The sequence below is a fragment of the Phyllopteryx taeniolatus genome, chromosome 3, assembly GCF_024500385.1.
Source record: "Phyllopteryx taeniolatus isolate TA_2022b chromosome 3, UOR_Ptae_1.2, whole genome shotgun sequence".
In the NCBI taxonomy this organism is placed as follows: Eukaryota; Metazoa; Chordata; class Actinopteri; order Syngnathiformes; family Syngnathidae; genus Phyllopteryx; species Phyllopteryx taeniolatus.
The window spans coordinates 5,977,286-5,986,252 of record NC_084504.1 but is presented as its reverse complement, the minus strand read 5'-3'; positions in this window follow the sequence as shown (position 1 = coordinate 5,986,252).

The window sequence follows — 8,967 nt, the reverse complement described above, 5'->3', positions numbered from 1 at the left end:
CTCTGTCAAATCTTCCGCGTATTCTCCTGTCGATCTAATCACTTTTCCTCTTGTGCACTTCAGAAGCTGTGTAAGTATATACGCCATGCGTACTAATATATTGTAAAAGAGACTTCCAGAAAGCTATCAAACGTATTTGAACTGCCACTGTCATGAAGTTTTTTATTTTTATTTTCCTTCTTTCTTTTTCCACCGCAATCTTATGCAGTATGTCAGCATTGGCATACACCAGGGGTGTCAAACTTATTTTTTTAGCGGGCTACATCGTAGTTATGGTTTGCCTCAGAGGGCCGTTATGACTGTGGAACCATATAATTGTATACATAATCGTTTCATATTATTACAAATACACAATAAATGGATGGATAAGTCGTTTTGAAATCAGAAGCTAATAAAGTGATTGTTCAAGTACTATTCAATGTATTTTAAAAGGGGGACTGGGAACAAAAATGGTTGTAATATATAATCTGATATCTAATATCTATAAAACACTATTGAAGCACATGATTTGCTTTCGCGGAACACATAAAATGATGAAGCGGGCCAGATCTAGCGCCTGGGCCTTTAGTTTGACACCCGTGGCATACACCTATATTGACCTGAAGGCTCACATGCCTGACCGATGCTTAAGCAGGGGTCCCCAACCACCAAGCGCTGCCACACAGAGACTGAACAAAAAGATATTGCATTTAGTTGATCAAAGAGGCATTGTGAGTCAACGATTACAGTGTTTTAGTTGGGATATATTTAAAATATCGGTGCTTGCAGACTTTTTCCGCTGATTGTTTAAATCGCTCACATACAATTGCAAAGATTGATTCCACTTCAAACATCTTCCTGGCTGGCATTTTTGCATAAAGTAGTGGACATGTTTTGATATACTGTAAAATAATTAAAGACCTGATTAAAAAATACATGTCTTGATACAATACAAAGTTTTTCCTAACAGGTAACTGTCATGGTCTGTGTTTTAGTTTCAATTACATTTTGTTTTGTTTCATGTTGTTCGTGTTTCGTGTGTGTGCTCATTCGGTTATTGTCGCCACCTGGTTGACGTCAGCCCTCTACCTTGTGTCAACCAATCAGCTCCCTCCAGCCACTCATGTCCTGTCCAGGTGTTCCTCCTCGTCTTGTCAGTTTGCTTGTATTTACCGTATTTTCACGGCCATAAGGCGCACCGTATTAAAAGGTGCAGTCTCAGTTACGGGGTCTATTTCTGTATTTAACACATACATAAGGCGCACTGTATTATTGGGCGCAGGCATGTTATAAAACATACGCTAGCTTAAAACATACGGTAGCATGCATGCACGCTAAAACCATGTTTTTAAAAAGGCAGCGGGAGCAAAACTGAGTTCGGTTGTACTTTATTGAAGTATTTAACAATGTACTCACATTATTTTTTTATCAATCCTCATCCAGAAATCCATCAAAGTCCTCATCTTCTGTATTCGAAATGAACAGCTGGGCAAGTTCTCCATCAAACACGCCAGGTTCCCTCTTGTCATTGACGGAGTCAGTCTCGTTGCCGTCCGGCTCCTCAGAAATGATAGCGACTTTTACGAAAGCTCGAACAACAGTGCAAGCAGACACGTTTGACCAAGCATCCACAATCCATTCACAAATTGTGGCGTAACTCGCCCGGCGATGCCTCCTAGTCTTACTAAAGCTGTGTTCGCCATCTGTCATCCATCGCTCCCACGCCGCTCGCAACTTCACTTTGAACGCCCTATTTACACTGATGTCCAGCGGTTGGAGTTCCTTCGTCAAGCCTCCCGGAATGATGGCAAGCTCCGAGTTATTGCCCTCAGTCGAATGGTGACTTGAGACACTTATACGCTGTTACGTATCTGTAACATTTGCACAACCATTGTCCCAGATTATCGCACTACTCGTCACTTTAAACCGCATACACTCCTTGAAGTCTCAGTGCCCTTTGCACAATGGTCATTGCACCGGACTATTGCGATATTAGCCATTCGAACTGCTCTAAGTGCTAGAGGACTCTGCATCTTTTTGCACAATTGTTTTTTGTCAATGTCTTTATGTCTCCAAAGTGTTCTGTAAATTGACTGTCTGTTGTACTAGAGCGGCTCCAACTACCGGAGACAAATTCCTTGTGTGTTTTGGACATACTTGGCAAATAAAGATGATTCTGAGTCTGATTCTGATTCTGATTCTCCCGGCTGTTCTTTGATCATTAATCCATTCCTCGAGTTGGTCTTCCAACTCGGGCCACCTCGCCTTGTTTCCGCGGAAACTCAGCTTCGTCTTCTTGACTTGGCGAAGCTCGTTTTCCTGCTTCCTCCACTTGCGAACCATGGATTCGTTGATCTTGAATTCTCTCGCGGCTGCTCGATTCCCATGTTCCTCCGCGTAACTGATAGCTTGCAGTTTAAACTGCAATTGTGGGAATCCTGTGGCTTGACGTCACGAATGCTTGTTTTTGTTAGCTTTAGCAGCTAGCATTGTGAACAATCACGCAAATAATTACACGTGATCCGCTGTCTGGGCTTCCTGTACATTAGTCTGGTTTAGTCAGTGTAGTATTCTCAAGAATCAATCTTGTACTGTGTTTCTTTTTTTTTTATTAACTTTATTTACCAATCGATCAGCACACTACATTTTTCTTCGTGCCCTATTCGTTGCCTCTTTTTGACGTCGTTACATAGTGCCCCGAGTGTTCTGACTGAGATACCACAGTTGGATAAAATTGTACCTTTATAACAAGATGACAAACTTGTTCCTTTTTTTTTTTTAACTAACACCTTGTTTTTTATATTCACAAGAAATTCCAATATTAAACTGAAATCTATTTATATTTGTTTGAAATTGCCTCACTAGAAATGTTTGTAGACAATAAAATGCAGTAGCTATATGTACTACATGAATTTAAGAAAAATACTGTTGATTATCTAAGAGGAAACCAATTGGTCTTTCATTATTAAGTGAACTGTCTCATATGCTCGTATAGTCATAATTGCTCTTTCACCAAGCAAAATTATATTTTATCCTTATACTTGATTCTTCCAATAGAATTGTCAGTGGAATATGCGATTACTAATTGCAGCACGACGAATTCTTATTTGTGACAGGCCTGTTTAATTTCACTTAAGAATTAAAGTCAGGAAAAAGTCATAGCATAGGATTTTCATAGAATAACTGAAAACCTATCAATCGGTGTTGAAGGGGCAATAAACTAAGCCCCCCCCCCCTTGACGATTGACTCTGAAGGTGCAAAAATTTTGATCAGCCCCCGAGTTTTCTTATAAAGGTTCAAAGCACTTGTTGACCCGTTTGGCCATCTATCCGGGACATGCGCATGGTGGCTAACGGAGGCGCCCAATTAAAGGTCATCTGAACTTGCTTGGGCAGCGCACACAATCCTCATCCCTGGTTCCTGCATTGCCGTTTAATCTATATTCATGGCCGTCCGCCTGAACAACCCACTCAAAACGCTTGTGCTTGGCATCCTGGCCGACCTGAATGTCCCAGCCAAGCACCGGGCGTCTGGCGTCCTGGACAGCCACCAGACTGGCCCTAATGGATGACTGTAAATTAAGAAATTCTAATAAATGAATTGAAATAAGGTTGTGTCATGCGTGCTGCGGATGCAATGGGCGGATGATGTAATTTTGCATTTCACTGTTGAAATTATCACAGGGTACTATTCAAATCATTTATCAATCCATCAATTCTCTGAACCGCTTATCCTCACTAAGGAGCCTATCCCAGATGACTTTGGGCGAGAGGCGGGGTGCACCCTGAACTAGTTGCCACCCAATCTGTTTTTGGAATGTGGGCGGAAACCGCAATACCAGAAGAAAACCCACGAGGAGAATATGCACACTCCATACAGGAAGGGTGAATTTGAAGCTGGGACCTAAGAACTGTGAGGCAGATGTGCTAACCAGTCGTCCACCGTTCCACCCATTCAAATCTATTTTGTCTATTCGGTTCATCATTCATTGTACCTCAGCTGACCCCAATGTTAAATCCAGTACTATTGGGGCTGGCCAGTGACATGCTGCACTGGAGGTGGGGGTTCCCACTCTTGTCCTCCAAAAGCAAATGCATATTACCCAGCTGTGAACTCATTCTGTTTATATCCTATAAAGTGGGTATGGAAAGTTTTCAGACGCCCTTATATTTTTCACTCTTTATTATATTCCAGCCATTTCTTAAAATCATTTAAGTTCATTTTTTCCTCATTAATGTACACACAACACCCCATATTGACAGAAAAAAACGGAATTGTTGAAATTTCTGCTGATTTATTAAAAAAGAAAAACTGAAGTATCACACAGCCATAAGTATTCAGACCCTTTGCTGTAACACTCATATATTTAACTCGGGTGCTGTCCATTTCTTCTGATCATCCTTGAGATGGTTCTACACCTTCATTGGAGTCCAGCTGTGTTTGATTATACTGATTGAACTTGATTAGGAAAGCCACACACCTGTCTATATAAAACCTTACAGCTCACAGTGCATGTCAGAGCAAATGACAATCCTGAGGTAAAAGGAACTGCCTGAAGAGCTCAGAGACAGAAATGTGGCAAGGCACAGATCTGGCGGAGGTTAAAAACTAATGTCTGCTGCACTTAAGGTTCATAAGAGCACAGTGGCCTCCATAATCCTTAAATGGAAGACATTTGGGATGATCAGAACCCTTTCTAGAGCTGGCCGTCCGGCCAAACTGAGCAATTGGGGGAGAAGAGCCTTGGTGAGAGAGGTAAAGAAGAACCCAAAGATCACTGTGGCTGAGCTCCAGAGATCCAGTCAGGAGATAGGAGCAAGTTCTAGAAACTCAACCATCACTGCAGCCCTCCACCAGTCGGGGCTTTATGGCAGAGTGGCCCGACGGAAGCCTCTCCTCAGTGCAAGACACATGAAAGCCTCCATGGAGTTTACTAAAAAAAAAAAAAATTGGTTTTTAAAAACACCTGAAGGACTCCAAGATGGTGAGAAATAAGATTCTCTGGTCTGATGAGACCAAGATAGAAATTGTTGGCCTTAATTCTAAGTGCCATGTGTGGAGAAAAAAACAGGCATTGCTCATCACCTGTCCAATACAGTCCCAACAGTGAAGCATGGTGGTGGGAAGTATCATGCTGTGGGGGTGTTTTTCAGCTGCAGGGACAGAACGACTGCTTCTACTAAATACTGAGCAAAGGGTCTGAATACTTATGGCTGTGTGATATTTCAGTTTTTAATTTTTCATAGATCTGCAAAAATTTCAACAATTCCGTTTTCTTTTCCTGTCAATATGGGGTGCTGCGTGTACATTAATCTAGAAAAAAAATGAACTTAAATGATTTTAGCAAATGGCTGCAATATAAAAAAGAGTGAAAATTTTAAGGGGGTCTTAATACTTTTCGTACCCACTGTATGTATACAAGCGTGCGTATGTATGCACATTATAAACATGTTAGCTGGGTTCATTCCAGCTGAATGCTCAGTCCCCAATCCCCCAACAAAGTGTGTGTACGTGTCAAAAAGTGATGATTGATGGCCCACACTCTTCAGCTTCCTTTCTCTCCGGTCCAGTTGTGTCACACATATCAACACACGTCACCATAATGGATGGCGGCAGACAGCTTTAGTAGCTGCTGCTCAAGCTCAAACATGCAAATGGACCATAACTTCCTCCACATGCAAATAAAATCATAGTCACAATGGAAAAAAACACACCATGTCTGTGTTTCAGTCATCTTTAAATAATCTGTTTATGACCTTCAAGCGGCGCACTCATGGCAGAGCTTAAAGTCGAAGGGGAAGATGTGCAACTTGCCTGTCTGCTGCTGTCGTTGGACTATAATGCGCTGTGAAGTAGCGAAATGTCCACCCGACAAGATGACGCATTCTTCATATGTCAGCATGGGTCCAAGAGTACGAGAATAAGGTGGTTGTGGAAGAGAATAGCAGTTAGCGACGCAACCTTTGACTATTCCAATCACCGCTAGTCTTACCAGCGGGACCGTGGGACTGGTGCGAGCAACAAGGGCAGTGGCCTAAAATAAAGCTCTTTCGTCGTGGCAAAAAGGTGATGCGCAGACAATTGTGTGCAAATGAGAACTTTAGTCATCATAGAAGATATAGGATACAAGGCCCACCAACATCACAACGCTGACATCAGTGTATATGGCTAGCGTATGCTACAAGCCTGTTGGAACACTTTAGCAAAAAAAAAAAAAAAAAAAGGAGATCGGGAGCACCGTCACTTCAAAAATATGCAAGTCTATCCTCAAATACAATACAAGCACAAGTGAAATAGAAGCACTAGAAAAGGAATGCTTACTTTTTTGGGGCTTGGCTACAATATCCCGTCTAACAACACACTATGCCAGTGAACACAAGATGATACCGACTAGCTTGTTGAAAAGGAAAACATGCGCAGGGCTCCCACTAATTACAACAACTACATTCAGCGTCACGGTGAGTTGTATTTTTATTTGTTTTTGTTTCTATGCTGTCCGTCGAAAAATGTCTTTCGGCCTACGTCAAAGCGGACCTTGGCACAAATATGGTCGGGGACCACTGTACTGTGATAGAAAAAATATATCAATGATGACTTTGACTAAATTTTCATCACATTAGCGTCGACTGCAAGAAAATCTTGTTCAAACCTTTATATGTAATCAAACACATCACTTTTGCCGAGAGAGAAATGATTAAACTGATACATGAGTAGAACCAAAAACGCAGAGGCCACGCAACATCCTTTGAGTGGTAGAGCCGACAACTAAAGATGCTGTCAGCAAGACGGAGTTGCAAGCATCTAAACACGGGCGTCCCCCTGAGGAGATAGAGAACGCAACAGTTATATCTGAACAGGACAACCTTCCTTCTGTGAAAAAGGGAACACTGGCTTGTCAAGATTGTACTTTGCTACTTTTTGATCTAATCAAATCTGAAGCTCGATAGTTCACCCCGCCAACCGCCCCCCCGCAGAATGTGTGCGGAACATTTGCTGCAAATAGCAAGGGAAATGTCTTCCTTTGAAAAGGTTAAGAAATCCCACGCGTTCCATGCCATGTTGACTGTGTGCCCCCTCTCAGCTTAGATTGGCTGGGTTCAATAAAAACGAGCGCTTGATTTGTTCACCCAGACGTACGGACAGCAAAGTCTCTTACGTCGCTGGATTTTCATTTTCATTCTTAGATTTGTTTTTTATCGGCGCTATTTTGAATGTTATCGGATTTATCGATATAACGTGATAAGTCTTCAAATCGGCCCGATAATTGTCGTGCGGCCCTCGTACCGTAGCATGATAAGTGTTACTTCTATATAAACTATATTAACAGAGCAGGGTGAACAAACTAGACACAGGCAGATCGATCATTCAATAATCCATCAAATTATTTCAGATGTTACTAAAGCTGTCCTATCGAGGCACACAGGCATGTAGTATACACTACATACTGTATATAAACAATACAGTATATGGGACAGAGAGAAAACCTAAGCTTAAGTGTGTTCGTCCAAGCATAATCCTGAGCTGTCTGCGATCAAGCCGCAATGAGCTGAGTGAGACTGAGAAGGAAAGACATATAAAACCAAAATCTGGGGAGTGGTACCAACAAAGAAAGAGAAGGGAGTGGGAGGATAAATAGAGAAAGAGAGAGTGGTGGAAAAAGGAAGAAGAAAAGAGAGCAGCAGAGAGCCAGAGCACAAGCGAGTCCTGCATGTGTGTAAGTTCCCAGCCCTGTCAGGACCCTGTCAGCCTGTGATTTATGGCACCGAGACTGGGAGCAGTCTTCGCTGCCAGCTCAGTATTGTTACAACTGACAGCTAATGAGGCCAGACTGGCTTTCAAGCACAGCACTTAACAGAGGCCTCCATCTTCCCCACTCACCAGTATTCTCTAACACTCTATTTCTCTCCTCCATTTATTCCTTCTTCCAGGGTGGCGGCATGCAGCGTGCGGAGCTGCAACAATGCTTCCGGGGGTCCAAGCAGAAACTTGTCAAGCAGACTTAGATATATGAGCGGCACTGTGTAATTACCATATTTTCTCTCTCTCTCTCTTGCTCTCTCTCTCTCTCTTCTGTTGGCTATTAGGCTCAGCACAAAAATAAATGAGGGTGAGATCAGCTTCTCTACTCTTTGACCTCTCAACTGATTGGTAGGAGTATCATTTTTTTGCAAGGTTTTCCTGAACTTTACAGCATTCAGCAACCCTGGTCCGGACTGCATGAGACCCTTACAGACCCTACAATAATCACTAGCAGTATCTGCCTCCTTTCCACCATCCTCCCTCAGCCCGTAGTTTCATGTCAGTCGTGATTAATGGCACCAGGGCCCCAGCACGGCTTACGCTGCCAGTTCCAGCGATATTCCCTTGATACTTAATGAACTCTGACAAACTTCTTTTCCCTTGCTTTGTTGTTCCCCTTCCCTCCAAACTGTTTAAAATGCAAAGCACGGAGCTGCCACGGACAGACGGACACACCTTGGGGTTAGCGCTGCTCCTCTCTGAATTTCTCAAGAGGCTAATGTCTAAAAATAAGGTGCCACGGCGACTTTAAGTCAAGACCCTTAATTAGGATTGCAGGTGATAAATACATAAAATCCAACATGTTTTTCTTTTTTTTATTAAAGAAAGAAAAAATGCACTTTCTTTTTAGTAAGTCGGCATTTCCATTTTGTTGTTGATCAGATTCAGGTGTGTGCAAACACTTGGTGGAAGTGAAAGTTTGTAATTAATACACAGGCAAAAAGCACTGTACAGTGAATTGTGGCTCCTACAGCCGTAGCCACATGACATAATGTTGTCCGGTCTTTGCTGCCACCTGCTGTTTTTAGTTGGTAAAGCATTTGCAACGAATTTTAGCAGCTGGTTGTTTCTTTAGTCACTAATGGTGTCGTGGTACATTCGCCTGGCTTTGGTGTGTAATGTAATTTTCCTCGCAGGATAAATAAAATCTATCTATCTATCTATCTATCTATCATGTCAGTCTAGTA